The following is a 20,298-nucleotide window of genomic DNA, read 5'->3' as shown; positions in this document are numbered from 1 at the left end:
ATATGCATTTCATTCCTATATAAGGTTTGAAAACTAGGGCAGTTATATAAATTAAATGATTGGTAACTACCAATACGTATCAAGAAAATTTGTAATTATTATCACATTGCTAAAATAAAAAAATCATAAAAATTAACTAAATTTTAACTTTATTTTAAATTATTATTAGTTATAAAAAGAGTTAATATAAAAAGAATAAAAATATAAGTTAAACATATCTACATTTAAATAAAACATCAAATAAGTTTCTTAAGCATGGAATCTCTTAATCTGTAAATAGACTTGGTTACAATACCATGACTTATCAATACCGCATGCTCAAAAAACCATAATTCACTTCATATGGCACTTGTTCAATGCCATTTTTTAATTAATCAATTTAATAAAAAACACAAAAAGCACATAGTTACTTTAGAGATAAATCTCAATCATTGATTTGTGTGTACTATTATAAATATTCTAGAATATTCCATGGAGGGTAAATCCTTACCATCCACCTAATAATTATTGATGATTAAACTAAAATTTTGAAAGCCCTATTCCAAAATAGATACACTTATAGAGGTAATTGCATTTGATGTTATAACAGTTATTGGCATCAAAGCATTAGAAAAATTAGCATAATTTCCTATGATTTACTAACATCAATTTGATGAACGCACATTAGATGTTTGAATGGTCAAGCTATTTTTTTCAAATCTAAGACACACAATTCATGCCATTGTAAATTTGATGCATGAAGACTACCATGTGGCAGAAATCATACATCACAATTGACGCAGATGGTCATATGTTTGATGCTTATTATTTCCACATGGAAATTATACGTATGTCTGATGTATTGGGAACTTGTCACATGTACAACATATACATAGGCACAACTCTAACATAAGATGCTTGAAGACTACCAAGTGGAAAAAATCATACATCAAAGTTGAGGCAAATGGTCATACATTTGATGCTCATTATTTCCACACGGAATTTGTACATAAGTTTGATGTATTAGGAATTTGTCACATGTACGGCATATACATAGGCACAAGTCTAACATAAGATGCATGAAGACTACCATGTGGCAGAAAGCATAGATCATAGTTGAGGCAGATGGTCATGCATTTGATGCTCATTATTTCCACATGGAATTTATACATAAGTTTGGCCTATTGGGAATTTGTCACATGTACGACATATACATAGGCACAACTCTAACATAAGATGCATGAAGACTACCATGTGGCAGAAATCATACATCATAGTTGAGGCAGATGGTCATACGTTTGATGCTCATTATTTCCACGACAAATTTATACATAAGTTTGATGTATTGGGAAGTTGTCACATTTATGACATATAAATAGGCACAAATCTAACATAAGATGTATGAGGACAACCATGTGGCAAAAATCATACATCACAGTTGAGGAAAATGGTCATATGTTTGATGCTCATTATTTCCACATGGAATTTATACATAAGTTTGATGTATTGGGAAATTGTCACATGTATGACATATACATAGGCAGAAATATAAATGTACAACATATACATAGGCATAAATATCACATAAAAAATCATGGTTGTAGGCCATTTTGTAATGCATCATCTTGCATTTCCCATTAGAGTGGTGAGATGGGTAGGCAAAGTCCATCAAATGTGGGTGGGTGTTAGATTGGCGATATGTTAGGGGAATTTTTATGCAAACTTAATACAAATATTGTGTTCGATGACAACTGAATTATCGACATTTAAAGGATTAAATGATAAATTTAAAAATAAAAATAGAAAAATTGTTCTACATGAAAAGTTATGGTCATGATGCACTGGATGTAGTGTAACAACCATACCCTAGATCTCTAAGTGGCCTTAATGAAAAAGAGGGGGGTCCCTATTTTTTTTCTTTTTTCACACTTCATTTCAAGACCCAACATTAGGCTCACCATTGGACTCATCTCTTAAAGATATTTCCTATGGTATCAACTTTGTTCAATTTTGATTTATAGGAACAAAATTATGACATTATGAAACTCTCTCAACTTTTTGGGATCGTCCCCACTAAATGCATGCTAAAGGGCTTCCACTAATGCATTCCCATAGGCACCAAAATGCATGCCAAGGGCACAAAAAATGCAATCCCAAGGCACAAAATGCATGCCCAACCCTTATGAAGATTTCCATCGGGACTACCATTCCCATAATATGTGTGTTGAGTATACTAAATGAAAACCACAAGGCTTGCACCAATGCAAACCTAAACTATAATAAAGGCCCACTATATGCATGCCTAGCATACTAAATGCATACCACAAATACTCCACCAAGACACATCCATAGGCACAAAAAAAAATTCCCAAGGCACAAAATGCATGCCCAACCCTTAATAAAATTCCCATTGTCACTAAGGAGAATGCATGCTTAGCACTGAGGAAAATTTCCATTGGGCATAAAAAAAAATGGCCAACACATAAGATAAATGCTTGTTGGGCTTAATAAGAGAAATGCATGCCCAACACGTAGGATAAATTCTTGTTGGGTTTGAGACAAATGCACACATAACACTTCACTAAAATTCCCATTGGACACCATTGGATTGAAATCTTTGTTCATATCTAGGACTCTTCAATTCCTTAGAGATAACACTACAAAGAACAATCCTTCTATTGTTTTTAAAGAGGTGGTACTCCTCTTCAATATGATATAATAAATACACAAAGAAATGCATACTTGAGACAGAACTAAGGATGCTCAAAATAAAGACACAAAGAGATATGCTCCACATTTGTAAAAAATGACTACAAGTCATATGCATACTCAACACATACAAGTTTCGTATGTATTACAACAAAGATAAATTTATACAAATGCCTATTGTTATAACATCATATAAAGTCTAGGAAAATACAATATCTTTCCAAAGGTTTCATAAATATAACACACTAACATATTTTGTTCTCAATAGATAAAACAATTGTTTCTATTATCATCCTTGGTAACTATTCATGGGTAATATGAACTAGATATTTTTCTTTGCATTCCTAAACCTTCTCTAAAAACATATCATAGTTATATATATATTTTATACTAGACTATATGATCTAAGCTTAAATAGGAATGGAACAACTTACAGATATAATCATACACATAGAGATGCAGTAGAAAAACACTTCATTTCATTAATAGAAAAATACCAAACTATGTTTACAAACAGAATGGAAATAAGATAGCTTGGGTGATGGTAGCTTATCTCTAAGAAGAGATGTGGTGGCTACATGCCTCTGAACTTTGTTACAACGAGGCTTAAAGGCCTATTTATTATTGGAAAACATAAGAAAAACCCTAAACAACCAAAACCCTAACCCCAAGAGATGTAACGCCAAGAGTTTGTGGCCCCATGCGATCCACTGCGAAGTTATGAATCAAGTTGGGATGAGGGAGCTCTGCAAGGAAAACCCTGCACCTAGGGTTTAGCACTGTTTTGAACAGGTTCTCCAATAGTTCTGGCAGCGCACAGAGACCGATTAGTTGATCTCCTTCTCAGAGGTCATGTACTGGCCCAACAAATGACAGACGGGGGGTCCACTGGGACCCCATCTTACATGGAAATAGTCATGCAGAAACACACAACTCACGAAGGTTTTAATATCTCTGGGTATGAAGCCCGAAAAGACAGCTCGGGGACAAGCAGCGGAAGAGCAACCCAGGGGCAGAAAGATCCAAATCACAGATCAGAGATGCCAGGAAAAGTCAGTAACAGGCAGGAGAAGCACGGGAACAAACCGAACGCAGGCCAAAACAGCTCAGACCCAATAATAGCTCCGTCAGATGAAGAAAAGGAACACAGGGAGGGAAAACACCCCATAGAAAACGAGGATAAAACGGAAACTTCCAACCTCAGCCCTAAAAATACCCTACAAGGAGTCTGCAAACCCAAAAAGAAGGAAGCCCTCCGTGTGGTTTTCTCAGATCTAGATATTCAGGCCTACAGAGACCACATGATGGAGCATGCAATCATATGTAAGTTTATGGGTCTGTGGCCAACAGAAAGAGCTCTTTGCCAATGGATCAAACATCACTGGCGACCAAAAGGTGATGTCAAACTTCATCTCGGAGCTAAAGGATTTTTTACTGTTGTCTTTTCTAACCTAGAAGACAAGGATAGGATCTTCGATGGAGGGCCTTACTTCCTTTCATCAGCAGGCCTCTACATGAGGCCTTGGAAAGCAAACTTCGTACCTGAAAAGGAAACCTTCACCCAAGTCCCTGTGTGGATCTGCCTCTTCTCTTTACCTATTGATTACTGGGGCCTAGCAACTCTAAAGCGCATAGGAGACCGACTTGGCACCTTCATTAAAGCCTCGGAGGCAACGATGCAAAGGAAGTACACTTCCTGTGCCAGGATCTACGTTGAAATGGATGTCTCAGGTGCCCTACATGAAGGACTGTGGCTACAGTTCAGAGATGAAGATTACTTTCAACATTCGACTATGAACAGATCCCTTTCCGATGTAGGAAATGCCATGAACACGGTCACCTTGTAAGGGAATGCCCATTAATCAAACCTATGGAAGAAGCCAAGCCTGAGTAGCCGGCCAAGAACCAGGAGGTTTTCAAAAAACCAAAATCACGACAAAGGGCCTACAGGAAAAGAGTAAACAAAGCAGTGACAGATCCCAGCATAACTCTTAACCCCTTCAGCATTCTGGACTCAGAAGCAGACTCGGAAGGTAACAACAAAGAGACAAGGCTACCAGAAGATCCTCAAAAAAATAAGACAGACCACAGATCAATGGATGTAGAGGAAACCATCGAAAACGCAGCAATACAAACGCATGAAGTAGCAGATGAACGAGATGAAGACACAGATATGCTAACAAGCGATGGGGAAGACCTGGAACTCAATGAAGTTCTAGAAAAAGAAGGGGTAAACCTGTCAGATATGGAAAAACACTGGAGAACACAAGGGCTGGAAAATATCCCGGAGGAAGAAATAAAGAAGATCAGCGACCTCTTCATAGCAAGACAACAAGCGGCACTAGACAAGCAAAAGAAAATATTAGGAATCATGAAAAGCACAGGTAACCAATCCAAAAGTATTTTTCTTCATTCATTAGGACGGAAGCAAAACATAAAAAGAGGTTGAAGGACGAATGGAGAGGTTCTTCATGATTTGGGTATCTTTATGATCAATTCAGGCAAAATGAAGGATTTACACGCCTTCCTGTCCTACAAATAACCTCATCATTATCAATGAAAATCATCTCCTGGAATACAAGAGGGCTCAACAGCCAAGTCAAACAACGACTTCTCAAGAGGAAGTTACAACAGGAAAAGCCAGATATTATGCTCATTCAGGAAACAAAATGTGCCACTGATCAGCTGGAGAACATCACCAAAAAGCTAGGAAAATCTATCAAATACATAGACTCAGCCAGTCACGGATGGGAAGGAGGCATTGCAACCCTCTGGGATTCCAGAGTCATTGAAATCACCTCTATGGAAGCTACCAGATCATACATTGCCACAGAATTTCAACTAACAGGTAACTCAGAAACCTACCTTTGTATAAATGTCTATGGGTCTCAACGTTTAGAAGATAAAACTTCGTTTCTGAACTCTTTAATGAAGTTAAAGCTAAGACACCAACATTCAAAGATCATAATGGGAGGGGATTTCAACATGATTACCACCCTCCTGGAAAAAAAAGGAGGCCTCAGGCGACTAAATAGAGACTCAGAACTCTTTGTTGACTTCATGGAATCTGCCCAACTGGTCGACATCCCCCCAAAAAATGGGCTCTTCACTTGGAACAACCGAAGAGGAGGAGAACACCGGATAGCCTCTCGCCTTGACCGTTTTTTGATCTCAGAAAACATCTTACTGGAAGGAACAACAGTTGACTCTGATATCCTCCCCTGTGGGGGATCAGACAACTGGCCCATCGCCCTGGAAGCTGCTTTTCTTGAGACCCCCAAAAACAGGCCATTCAGATTTGAGAAATTCTGGCTAACTCACCCAAACTTTCCTGATCTGGTGAAGAAATGGTGGGAAGAACCCAGAAATATAAGGGGGACCAAAATGTTTAAACTCCAATCCAAACTAAAACACATCAAACTCAAAATCAAGGAATGGAATGCATTCGAGTTTGGTAATATTTTCCAGGAAAAGCACAAGATAGAAGACCGACTAAGTCAAATTCATAAGGACTGGGCTTCAGGGATTAATAGGGAGGACTCAAATGAACAGGAAAAGATACTAATGCAGAAATGGCAGCTCTGCTGCCAACAGGAAGAAATCCTTTGGAAACAAAAGTCTCGCATCCAATGGTTGAAGGAGGGAGAGCAAAATACAAAGTTCTTCCATAGATCAACGATGGATTACAGGGGGACTAACAAAATTCTGAAGCTGACCAATGCATCTGGAGAAGTTATTCAAAATCATAATGAGATTTCAACTTTGCTTACTAGTCATTTTAAGCAAATTGCCCAAGAATCTCAAGAAGATCAATCGGAAGCGAGAGAGGAAATAATTCAGGCCATTCCCCAAATCATTACTCCAGCACAAAATGCCTCTCTGTTAAGAAAAATCTCAATGGAGGAGGTGGAGGAGGCTGTTAAAGGCATGACAAATGATAAAGCTCCGGGCCCTGATGGTTTTACTATAAACTTCTACAAAGCTTGTTGGCAAACAGTCAAAACAGAGGTCTGGGAAGTAGTTGAAGATTCAAGACGATCTGGCTCAATTCTTAAAGGCCTAAATTCTACTTTCCTAGCCCTAATCCCCAAAGAAGAGGAAGCCCTAACTCCAGAAAAGTTCCGGCCCATAGCTCTGTGCAACGTGATTTATAAAATCATCTCTAAAGTCATCGCTAACAGGCTAAAACCTATCCTCCCTGACATCATCTCGGAGGAGCAGTCAGGATTCGTGGAAGGCAGACAAATTCTGGACAATATCCTCTTGGCGCAGGAGATGATACATACTTTGCAGTCCAGGAAAATCCCCGGTATGATGATCGAGCTCGACCTTTCAAAAGCTTTCGACAAAGTGAATTGGAATTACCTGGAGGCCACTTTAAAGGCTTTTGGTTTTGATAATAGGTGGACCAAATGGATTCTCGCTCTTATCAAGTCAACAAATTTCTCTATTCTAGTTAATGGATCCCCCTCGACCACCTTCTCTCCTTCCCGAGGCATAAGGCAAGGAGACCCACTGTCCCCCTTCCTTTTTGTGATCCTCATGGAAGGGCTTAGCAGATATATTCACAGAGCCAAAGCAGAAGGGAAAATCAATGGATTGCTTCATCTCCCCTCCACCCCTGCAACTACTCACCAGCAGTTTGCCGATGATACTATGCTGCATGGATCTCCAACTGTCAAAGAAGCCAAGGCTTACAAGTCTATCTTATCTCTTTTCAGCATGGCATCAGGTATGGACATAAACCATTCCAAATCGACAATTTTTTTCTTTAACACTCATGTTTCTATTCAAATCCATCTTACCAGCATCTTAGGCTTTCGAAATGGTTCTTTGCCCTCGAAATATTTGGGAGCCCCGCTCACCACCAAGCCCTGGCAAAAGGTTCATTGGGAAAGGCTCATAGCAAACATGGAAAAAAGATGCAACCATTGGACCCACAGGGCACTCAACTTTGCAGGGCACCTTATTTTAACTAAAGCCATCCTGCAGGCCATCCCTCAGTACATGCTTTCTATCCTCCCGGCGCCCAAGGCCATCCTGCAGAAAATTCGATCCATCCAAAGATCCTTTTTATGGAGTGGCAGCGCAGAGAAGAGGAAATGGGCTCTAGTGGCCTGGGAAAAGATCTGCAAATCGAAACTTGCTGGAGGGTTAAACCTAATAGACCCCGATATTAGCAACAAAACTGGGGGAGCCAAACTATGCTGGCGCTGGCTGAAAGAGACCAACCTTCCCTGGGCCAGACACTGGAAGGCGAAATATACTCCCAACTGCAGAAACCAAGACCTCATAAGACTTCAAGAATTACCGGAAGGCTCTCCAATCTGGAACCTAGCAAAAAGAAACCGAAACCTAATACAGGACCACAACTTCTGGGAGATCCGAAATGGGGAATTAGCCCTCTTCTGGGAAGATGCCTGGCAACAGCATCCAAAGCTTGAAAACCCAGACCTTGAAGATTACAAAACAAACTGTCATAACAGAGGCAAATTCACCGTTCATCATTACTGGACCCCCAATGGCATTGACCAAGATTGGAGAGAATGGACCCTTCTAGATACCGAAAACCCTAATGAGGAAAATAATAACATACAGGACCTGCTCCAAGTCCTTCACAAACGGAAAATTAGGATAACCTCGGAGGCGGACAAGCTGAGGTGGGGTATGAAGGGCAATGGCAACTTCACTCTTAAAGAAGCCAGAGAGCAGTTGGAACTCACAGAGCAGGGGGAGACAACCCCTTGGTTCACCAAAGTTTGGGATCCCTTATTCTGGCAAAAAATTCAAACTTTTCTATGGCTCCTTATGAGGCGCAAGACGCTCACCTGGGAGAACCTGCGAAAAAAAGGCTTTGAAGGCCCCTCTTTTTGCCCTATGTGTAATCAAGCAGAAGAAACTATGAATCATTGTTCAATACATGCGATTGGGCTAACCACATTTGGCAAGGGATTGAAAGCATCATGCAGCAAAACAGAAGAGATATGGACTCCATCCAAAACACCATCACTAATTGGCCAAGTAATTACTCTGAGAACCCTCAAATCAATAGCATATGGAAAGTTCTGCCAGGTTTTATCACATGGACAATATGGAAAGAAACGAACAGAAGAATTTTCCAAAGCGAACATAGGAATATAGAGCACCTGAGAATTACCTTAATGGAGAATATTCGCCAATTGATTCTGGTAAAAAGTAAAGTAGACCCATCCATCCAAATTTCTGCGGATGACCAGAGAATCCTGAAGGCCTTCAATATCAGCTACGACCAAAGCCAAAATCCCCAAGCTAAACAGCAGAACATTAACAGCACTCCAAAGGATTGGACTCGGCCTCCTGAGGGCTTCCTGAAACTGAATTTTGATGGCGCCTCGCGAGGTAACCCGGGTCCAGCTGGCATAGGAGGCCTCATTCGAAACCAGAGAGGTGAAATAATCCATATCTACAGTCAAGCGCTGGGCGAGGGCACTAACAATGAAATGGAATTCGCTGCAATGGAAAAAGGTTTAACAATTCTTCAAAGAAACCAGGCAGAAAACGCAGTAATCGAGGGTGACTCTGAGGTTGCCATTCTGGTGGCAAGGAAAATCTATGGGGGAACGTTGGCCAGCAAGGCTACCAAGCACTGGCGCCTAGCTATGGTCACAGAGAGCATAGGGAAATTGCTCAGGAAAATGAAAGGCCTCATCTTCCAGTCGGTAAGAAGGCAGGCTAATTCGGTTGCCGACCACTTGGCAAACCATGGGATCGAGAACCCAAACGGAATGGTGGACACCTGTTGGCATCAGGTCGAGAGTAATCAATTAAAGGAACGGTGCTCTCACCTCGCACGAATAGATTTGGTGGCAGCTGACAAGGAAGAATGCCAGACCGCCTAATTCTCTACCATAAGAGTATGGATTGGTCGACGGGACGAGAGCCATCAATACACAGCAAGCACAGAAGGACAACAGGGTTGAGGGGAATAATGCACACCGCAGGACACAGTCAATTGTACAGTAACATGATCCGGAGTGACATAAGCCGCCGCAGATCCGCATGACAGAGGGACACTTGGCACTTTCAGATCCGTGCAGGAGGAGGTGATCGAAAACATTCTCAATCATCGCAATTCCCCTCCACAACTCCGAATCGCAGCATTTATGTTGATCGGAAATGCAATTTGCATGTCGCAATCCGCTCCACCGCCCAAAATCTTCCCCCAATTATCTATATATCCTTCCTTGTTCTCCTTTGGAGCATCAATGTTTCGGTGCTCAACATTCAGAGATCATCGAATTTTATTTTCACTCAGGCAAGCAAGGCAAGCAACAATCAAGAGAGGGCTCCCATGGTGGGAGAAGGATGCCGCAACCAGTCTGCAAACAACGACCTGCGGCTTGCAAGGGAAATGTTCGAGCGGAGAACGTCTGAACGGAACAAACGGAAAATTATTGACCTGGAGGCCTCTGCACAGGAGGAAGAGAGTAAACTTTCTGACCATCAGTTAAGCCAGGAAGTTGACTGGCTGCAAGATCCGGGGACGACCAGCACTCGGGCGACTCAGTTCGTCCGCACCCAAGCAGAAGCGTGGCGCATGAAGACCATCCTGGCTAAGGCCATGGATGTCCAAGCGGAGCAGGCTGAGCAATTGAGAACTCTCCAGCAGTTTGCTGCCACAATGACAAAGGAGCACATGGCGGTGGTTCAAAGCAGTGAATTCAAGCTCATTGCTCTGCATGAGGAGGTAGATACCATAAGCAGAAAGCTCACTGTCCTGATCAAGCTGCTCAAGAAAAACATTGAGCAAGACAGCAAGCCTCCAGAGCCGCATCGGGGTGGTCTGTCAAAGGGTAACCAGGAAAATGCACTCAACTGCAAAGAGTTGCACACAGTGCCGGACTCCTCAAACAAATTCTGATCAGTCTTCCCTGTCCCGTTGTCGGACTTTGTTATGTATGTTTTGTTTTTATTCTCTCAGTTATGTGCTCGCCAGTTTTTGGCCTAAGTCGCCCTGCGAGGTGTACCTTTCTGCAGCACTCTGTTTCTCTGTTTCTACTATTTTCAAACTGTTATTAGCTGGTAAGGCCTGCTTCATAGCGGCCAGTCATCTGCTTCGGCAGAATTTTTGTACTATATGCTACTTTTGTTAATATCAAAGCTTATTTACACAAAAAAAAACGCCAAGAGTTTGTGGGCCCCGTTGGGGTTAGTTGGGCAACCAACTTCTCGGGGTCATAACTTGGTCATATTATCTCTGTTTGGGTACAGGTACTATGGGTATGGGCCTACTGTGGACCCCAAAAAAAATGTCGTTTATGTGGTCAAAACTCCTCCAGAAGTTCAGGACCTGAAAAACTGCTAAAAATAGTAAATGATGAAATGAACAACGAAACAGATGAAAGTGACTGGGGGGTCTAGGTGAAATAGGCGGGTGGCCACCAATATCCACCTAGATCATTCCTCCCCCCTTAGGAATAAATGGTCCCCATCGCGTGCAGAGCCTCCATGAGGTGAGGAAATTTCTGTTGAACCTAGTCCCTAGTGAACCACTTGCCCTGGTGAAGGAGTTAGCCTGCTTTGACAACTCGATATTACTATATCCTTTGTTGGTGAGTGTTCTTGATCTATGTGTCCATGATTTGATCAGCTGTGTCTTATTCCATGTAGTCCTAGTTGAGCTCTATTGGTGTGAGATGTTCTACAATGTCAGATGTGTCCAATAATGGTGGAAAGTATGGCCAAAGGCAATCTAAATTGAACACTGGGTGCAAACCAAGGAATGGTGGGATTCTAAGCTCGAAGCCATTGTCAACAATGGCCTTGGTGATGGTGTATGACCCATATTGGAGTGGGCGAAGCTTGCACTGGGGTCTAGCAAGTTGCTCCTTCTGTAAATGTAGCCAAAATTTGTCGTCCACCTGGAACTTGTGCGACACTCGATGCTGATCATGGCGCTGCTTGTACTTAGCATTGGCTTTGTCTAATATATCATGGACCCATTAGCGAATGTGTTGAATGTGCTCAATGAAGCTGTTAGCCCTTTCAGCTTTAGACCAAACATGAGCCTAATCTACCTAAGTGGCTGCAAATGGTATGGCCACATCAATGGGGCATAATGGTTGAAATCCAAACCCTACCTAAAAGGGGTTGTGGCCTATTAAGTTGTGGAGAGCTCTATTGTAGCATTGTTGGACATAGGGGATACTTTCGTCCCACGTGTTTCGATGCTTTGAGTTGTACATGTGCAGAATGTGTACGATCATCTTGTTGAAAACCTCTATTTCGCCATCAGTTTGGGGATGGAAAGCCATGGAATCAGTAACTTTTGTATCCAGCATGGACCAAAGACTTGAACATAATGCACTCAGGAATTTGTTGTCCTGATATCAGGCAATAGACTGTGGGATCCCAAAGTGTACCCACACTTTCTCAAAGAAGAGCTTAGCAATGGCCTCTGGTGTGATACTCTTCTTGCAGGCCGCCATGATGGCCATCTTAGAGAATCTATCAACAACCACGAAAACACAATTGCTGCCGTTCTTAGTAGAAGAAAGGCTTGACATGTAATCCATGGAGACAAATTCCCAAGGTTGTTTGGGATTAGGTAGAGGAGTATATAGGCCTTGCTTCTTAATGGTTGGTTTGGAAATGACGCTGGTGGTGCAGGAGCTAATGTAATTCCCAACATCCTGATGAAGTTTTGGTCAATAAAATAATTCTCCAATACCACCATTGTTTTCTCTACTCCATAATGTCCAATGAGCTGACTGTAGTGTGCCTCCAAAATCATCTTGGCACGCTCACTTGAAGGAACATAGATGTGTCCCAGGTGGCATAATAGTGCATCTTGAAGGTGAAAATTTGGAACTTTCTTCCCTTCCAGGAGTGTCTAGTATATCATACCGAATCTTTGATCGCTCTTATAAAGATGTGGCCACCCCGATGTCTCATGCCCGCAGGAGTCGAGCACAGTGATTAGCACCATGACTGGTGGTCGGTTGAGGCAATCAATGATGTTATTGTTGCTTCCCTTCTTATACTTAATGTTGAAATGGAAGTGTTGTAGATAGGTGGACCATTATGATGGAAGTTGTTATGTAACTTCCCTTGTGTTTGTATGAATTGTAGAGGTCGATCATCTGTGTGGATGACCATTTCCTTCCCTAGAATGTAATGCTTCCATTAACGACAGACCTGCACAATGGAATACATTTCTTTGTCGTAAGTGGGGTACTTTTAGACTATGTCTGAAATTGTCTCACCGTGGTAAGCCAGTGGATGCCCATGCTGAGTAAGAATCACACCAATAGCATAGTCATAGGCATCTGTCTCAGTCTCAAATGGTTGTTCTATGTCTGGTAATATGAGCACTGGTGCAGAATAAAGGTGATTCTTCAACTTGAAGAACGTTTTTTGTTTGGTTTCCGACAAAAAAATTTTCTTTCGCTTTGCCCTTTCTCACTTGACTTAAAGGCCAAGTGATATGAGAGAACCCCAACATGACCCTATAGTAGAAATTGGCAAGACACAAAAATATGCGGAGCTCTGTTAGAGTGGTTAGGGCTGGTCAATCCCGAATGACTTGTATCTTGGATAGGTGCACATGTACACCCTCCTCATAAATGATATATCGTAGATATTGGACCTAGGTCAGGTCAAAGGTGCATTACTAAGTTAGCACACAACTTGTGTTATCGCAAGGTTTGAAGGACCTGTCAAATATGGTGGAGTTGATCTTCCCAAATCTGGTTGAAGATCAAGATTTCATCTAAATACATCACCACGAATGCATTGGTGAAGGTTTGCAAGATGTCGTCCATGAGTCTCATGAAGGTTGCAGGGGTGTTCATCAATATAAATGGCATGACAAACCATTGGAAAAGGCCTTCCTTGGATTTGAATGTAGTCTTCCACACATCATAGGGTTCAATAGGCACCTGGTGATAACCTGACTTTAAGTCAATCTTGCTTAAATATTTGGCCCCTTTGAGCTGGTCCAGAAGGTCATCAATCTACAGGATTAGGTACCTATTCCAGAAAATGATCTTGTTCAATGCCTGATACTCATTAGAGAGTCTCCACGTCCCATACTTATTTTTTACCAATACAATCGGGCTCCCACAAGGTGATGAGCTTGGCCTGATGTTCCCTTTATGGAATAGTTCCTGAATCTGCCTCTTGATCTCATCATTCTCTAAAATAGAGTGTCGATAGATCATTCCATTGGGCAGTGGCATGCTCGGGGTCAGACCAATGGATTGCTTGACCTAACAGTGTAGAGGTACCCCTATGGGTGAGGTGAAAATATCCCTGTACTCCTCCATGACCTTGTCCATATGTTGTCGCTGTGCAGAGGAGCCCTGACTCGAATCTATGGTCACAACCTTCTTCTTACCCTAGGGGAAAATTATAAGGAAAATGAATTTGCTAGTCTAGGAAATGATCTTACTGCATTACTTTACAGTGCTTAAAGAGATGGCGGTAGGTTGGGCTACCTCCAGTAACCTGTACAACTTATTAGCCAAAGTAATAATCATAGAGTGAGGTGTAGACTCATATACAACATGTGGCTTCCACAAGTATGGATGTCCTAGAAATACATCACAAAATTCAAGGGGAGCAATGTCACACAGTACCTCATCCGTGAAGGGCTTGATGCTGTAGGGAAGGCGACACTGCTAGCTAACATGAAGATCTTGTCCTTGATGACACCACCTGATGGTGTAAGATTGTGGATGTGATGTAGTATTTAGGCCCAACAGTTTCACGACCTCTGCTGAAATGAGGTTCTTTTGGCTCCCATTGTCGACATGAACTGCAACGGAGAACCCTTTACCCACATCTATGTGTGGAAGAGACTTTCCCCTTCCTCTCTATCTTTAGGCTCAATCTTTTGGATCTTGTGTTGGCCACGCTGGCACTGAGCTTTGCATCAATGACCTACTTCCCTTTGTTAACTCCCTTATCCGGTTCTGATTTCGAGTTAGAACCCGCGTCTAATTCAGAAGCCTTTAGCTCAACCACCAGTGACTGCTTGGCCTGACACTCACTTGTATTGTGAGTGGAGCTCTTATGGAACTCACACCATTTTCCCATGTCCTTCCTCGTCTTCGTGGTGTTGTTCTTTTCTTGAGGCTTCGGAGGGCTCTCCTAGGTAGCCCCGCCTTGGCTCGGTCCTCTTTTCTATGGTTTGGGGGCACCTTTTCCCTACTTTGGATTTGCAGATCCAAAATACCACTTCTTCTGTTTAAACTTCTGCTCAAGGTTGACAACGTACCGATATGCCCTGTGAAGTGAGGAAATGTCAAGGAACTCCATCTCATCCTGTGTTAGGCCCCTATACTACTAGTGTAACCCCTTATTGTTTTTAGTACAACCCACTTATTATATTGATGTACCCATGTAGTGCCCATATTGTTACTATTGTGCCCCATAGAAGCCCACTATTGTTATTATTGTGCCCTTACATTATTATTGTTATGTCGGCTCTGATTATGTTATGACCCCTTAGACTCCTATATATGGAAAGGAGGTCTTTTCATTTGTATCATCCAAGAATTGCTCATTTATGTAATGTAAAGGAGGTTGCACCCTCGAAGAGGCTAAATTCTAAGGTGTGGATCTCTCTTTTCTATCTTTTTGTGAGCTGGTTTCATAACATTTGGTATTAGAGCTTTGGATTCTAGGGTTTCGCTGTGCCAAATAGGTCATTGTGGAATTTTCGCTATAACTTTGTTTCTGTGACATTTCAGATGCTAAAAAAAACCCATTTGAGAAGACATCATGCTGAACCTCGGGTCTGAATTTCAGAAATTTTCGCGCTATATTTGCGGAGATATGATCTGAGGAAGTTGGTCTTTTTGCAGACTCCTGAGTTACATTCCAAATAGGTGACCTGGGTAAAATCGTCATAGCTTTCTCTCTGAGCATCGGATTGAAATTTCGTAAGAAGGTATAGAAAGAGGATGGACTGTAGTTTCTTTTGTATATTTTTCAGAGCCAAAGGTTGAAACAGTGACTTGTGGCACGTTGTACAAGTTCGCTCTACTGAACTAGTCTATAATCAGGTCATCTTGGGAGATTGTGCATAACTCTTCCTTGGAGAATCCAATTTGGATCAAACTAGTGGCATTGGTAAAAGGACACAGAGGGCTACTACAGATTGCAATTTTAGAACTTAAAGATTTGAAAGTACAAAGTTACAGTCGTTTTAATATCGAGCTCCTAAAATCAAGAAAAAGCAAGATGATGAAGTTTGATGGCAAGGATCCAGTAAATTGGATACTTCAGATGGAACAATATTTTGATCTACATGGTGTACCACTGTTACAAAAGGTATGTATTACATGTTCATATTTAGAACCGGATCAATTTTTATGGTATGAAGGGCTTTGTTCTCGTAAACAACTTGTTACGTGGTCAATTTTCACAGAGGAAATAATAGCACATTATGAGAATACAAAGAGCAACACCTTCTTTAGAGCAACACCACAACAATTGGAAAGAGTAAAAGGGATTTGTGACATAGTGGAAAGAAAAATTATGGAAACCAGGAAGCATACCCCTCACAACTATAAAGATGGAAGTGTTGTTTCTCCTAGCCTTCCACAACCTACAAGGGTTACACCACAACAATTAGAAGAAAAAAGAGAAAAAGGGATTTGTTACAATTGTGATAGCAAATGCACTAAAGGTCATAAGTGTGCTGAGAAGAAATTATTTTACATAGAATATGAAGAGGAGGAAGAAAAGGATCAAGAAACATCAAAAGAATAAGATATATGCCAGGACCCCACCCTAGAGAAAGAAGAAATGAATCAGACCATATCTTGTAAAGGATTGGCAAGAATTACCACTCCTCAAACTCTTAAGATAGAAGGACATATCAAGAAGAAAAAGGTGCAAGAAGTGAAAGATCACATTGAGAAAGAAGAAATGAATCCAACCATATCTTGTAATTCATTGGTCGAAATTACCACTCCTCAAACTATCAAGATAGAAGGACATATCAAGAAGAAAAATGTTCAAGAAGTGAAAGATCACATCGAGCATCAAGAATTGAATCCGACCATATCTTTTAAAGGATTGGAAGAAATTACCACTCCTAAAACTCTAGAGATAGAAGGACATATCCAGAAGAAAAAGGTTCACGCAGTAGAAGATCACATCGAGCATCAACAACAAGTTCTCCAAATTTTAAAGGATAATGCCACTTCGATGCAAAATCAAACGAAACAACAGGTAGATCAACATCATAGTGAAAAATGTTTTGATGTAGGTGATTGGGTATATTTACTACTACATCTCAAGCAAGCTCTTTATGAGAAGGAAATGTTGGCAATACTACATGCACTTAAAAAATGGTGACCTTACTGTTATAGACATTTTTGTGCCTTACAGCTATAAGCATGAAATGTCCATAATCCAAGGGATCCAAAGTCCCTAAACATGTTGTTCCTACCCCTAGAGGAACAAGGCTAACAAACCACAACAATTCACAGAAGTTCTCCACCAGAAACTGCTCAGAAACAGTCAATTCAGGATCAATTCAGAGGCTCCACTAGCTGTCTGCGCTGAAATGCAGAGATTACACTGGCTAGGTGCACTGCAACGCAGGTAGAAGCAATACCAGGGTGCGCTGAGCAGGAAATGACAAATGGCAAGTTCATTCAACGAGGTGGAAAGACCCTGGAAGCTTCCAGAATCTTCTCCAATGACACTTGCCTCAATGAATTCGACTAGTGATGAGTAAGAGGCTCTTAGTCTCCAAGTGGAAGCAAGAACTGACAGAGGGAGAGGACACTAGTCAGATCTCAAGCTGACTCATCCTCTCTCCAAACATCTATATATGGATCTCTCCTCCATGAGATCCAGGAGGCTGGAATTTTGTTATTGCAAAGAATTGCTGTTGGTTTGAGATTGGAATCATTGGGTGCTTAATGCTTTGAAGGGAGGTGAAGAAAGGATTTCATTCACTGGGAGGTAGATGCTGGATTGGAACTCTCTTGGTTGTATCTCCTCCTGAACCTTGTTATTCATCAATAAAGATATCTTGGTTTCTCCTATATACTAATGTATCTTTGATGTATGATTGCATTAGTATGTTTAGTTTATTTCTGATCCTGAACTAGTTATGAATATGATTCTATGTCTTTGTGTAGTGTTCCCTTCTTGTGATCTTGTAGGAACCTGTTGAAGCTAGGCGAGCGAGAAGGCAAGTAGCTGGGAACTCTCAAAGAGAAGAGAAACCGGATTGAGGGACAAACGGAAGACACCGGTTAGTCCATCCATCTCTCTTCATTCTTAATTCATAAAGGAAGAATACTAGAATAGCTGTTTCTGTTTGTTGCTAAGGCACTGTCACACCTTAGGTGGATAGGATCGTCCTGCATAGGCATTTTTCCCCACAACAAATTGGCGACTCCACTGGGGAGATCTGTTTAGTCATTTTATTTGTGATTCTATCATTGTTTGTTTCATAGACTCAAGAGCAGCAATCGAACTGCATCTGCTATTTTCAGATGCAAAGTAGACAGCTGCTGCTTTGATCCAATCACTAGATTTGTCTATGATCTGAACAATGGACTCACAAATGATTTGATGATCCTTTGTGATAGATCTTAGCCCTCCTTCAAATCATCCCTTTGATTGTACCTTGCTTTTTTCTTTGATTTTGCCTGAAACTGTAGATTAAATAGCAAACCGTGACCCAGAACCCAGTGAGAAACTCTCGTTTCTCCTTCAGCGCAGGCTCAGTGAAGAGACTCTGCATTTCAACGCAGTTCCCGTGAAGGCTAGTTGCATTGAAATTCAGTTTACCTGTTATACAGGTGCGCTGATCCAGTTAGGCCTTGTGCAGCTGGGGTTCTCTGCTCTGTTTTGCCTTGTTTTGATCTCTAATTTTTGCAGCCTGTAACCAGCATAGGTACTTGTCTGATAGCCCCTTTTCTCTGCTTAAATTCCGCCTCCTTTTGTACAAAATACTGTGAGTGTTTTTATGTGTTTGTGGCATCATTTACAGTTTCCCTTTGCAAGAGTGAAATAGTCATCCTGTAGCCCTTGATTCAAATCTGTTGATTGTGATCTTAGGAGAGAGTTCATTGGCTGTTTACAGTTGGTTATACATTCATTTTTGCTTTTGGTTTGAGTTTGTCTCTTTTGAGTGTCAAAACAAGTATTCATTTCGAAAATCGTTAAGTGTTGTAATCTCTTCTATCCTTTCTGATTTCGAAAAAGTAAACTTGTTTGTATTTGTCATTTAAAAGCGAATTCAAAGTTGTACAAAAAGCTTTCTTTTTAGGCATCAATATTAAGAAAGCGGAAAACAAACACCTGCATTGTGCATTTGCATCTTGATAGTTTGCATGCTTGATTTAGGAAAAGTACATTTAGAGTGTGCTGATTGCTCTTTGAGAAAAGATGGTGTCTTTCTTTTCCCTTTGTAGCTAGGATTTTCATTGTTGAAAAGATATAAAAGCTTGCTTGTCATCTTTAGACTGCATTTAGGAATTGTATCATACATCTCGTGGTGATCCAAAAAGGCAAACTTCTAAGAAAGATCAACCTAAAATAAATTGAATGAACTTAACAACGCTTTGTAACTTAACGCACAACATAGAGGTCTAGGCTAGAGACGTGTTCCGACGTCGTAAAGCCTGGTGACTGTCGATCTCGCTGATGGTGGGTGATTCCTCCTGAGGGACGATAGCGCCAGTACGGATTGTGCTCCCACGTACCGTCGGGTATATATTGGGAGACCCCTATAGGCATAAAACCTTTATCCTTAGGAAGCCGTGTCGGCCGCCCTACTGATCGCAATGCACTGAACACAACATTCAGGAAGATTGACCGCCCGTACCTTAAAAAGTATTCTGCGGTTTTGCGAAAAGTTTGGCACACCCTCTACCTAGATCTCCAGAGCAGTTCCTTTTGGCCTTTTTCAGACTCTATAACGGAAAAAGTCCATCCGAGCATTTGTCACTTCGGGCTCGTTAAAACATCGAAGGAGACTAGAGTCATCTTTTGCTTTTCTCGACTCTTTAAAATTGAAAAAGCAGGTTGTGTCTAAGCGTCGTTAAAATTTATTTTAAACGGAATAATCATCACCATTCCCTCGTTGATCTTCGAAGTTAGTCTCTTTTCATCGTAAGTTCTTCTAGAATCGCTAGAAAATCTTTTGGATAGACTAGATATGTCTGAACAACCGTCGACGTCCAGGACTGTGTCATCCGACACAGCAGCGGCAGAGCCTCCTGCTGCTACCCCAACGATGTTCGATGGCATATCATCTGTCCCGGCAAGTTATCAACAACAAGCTGGAGTCCCATCAGGGACTGCTTCGACGACATGGTTGGTTCCTATTTCTTGATCCGGATTATCATCTGGTATTTCTTATGTTGAAACTCAACAAATTGATCCAATGTGTCTTCAAAGGCCAATCTGCCCTTTAAGTACTGGATTGCCACCATATGGAGGGCAGTATGCCTTTTCATTGTTCCCTCCCGGAGAACAACCATATGGGAGTTTACAACAAAGTTCAGGTCAAATTGGAATTACATCCAGCGGTTGGGTACCAATACTGCCTCAGCAACCAAGGGTTGCATATTCAACGCAACCAGTCCACCCTGT

Source organism: Pinus tabuliformis, chromosome 1_2 (genome assembly GCF_031772625.1).
Source record: "Pinus tabuliformis cultivar Carrire ecotype Pingquan chromosome 1_2, CPIR1, whole genome shotgun sequence".
Taxonomy (NCBI): Eukaryota; Viridiplantae; Streptophyta; class Pinopsida; order Pinales; family Pinaceae; genus Pinus; species Pinus tabuliformis.
Note: the sequence above shows the minus strand (reverse complement) of the source record.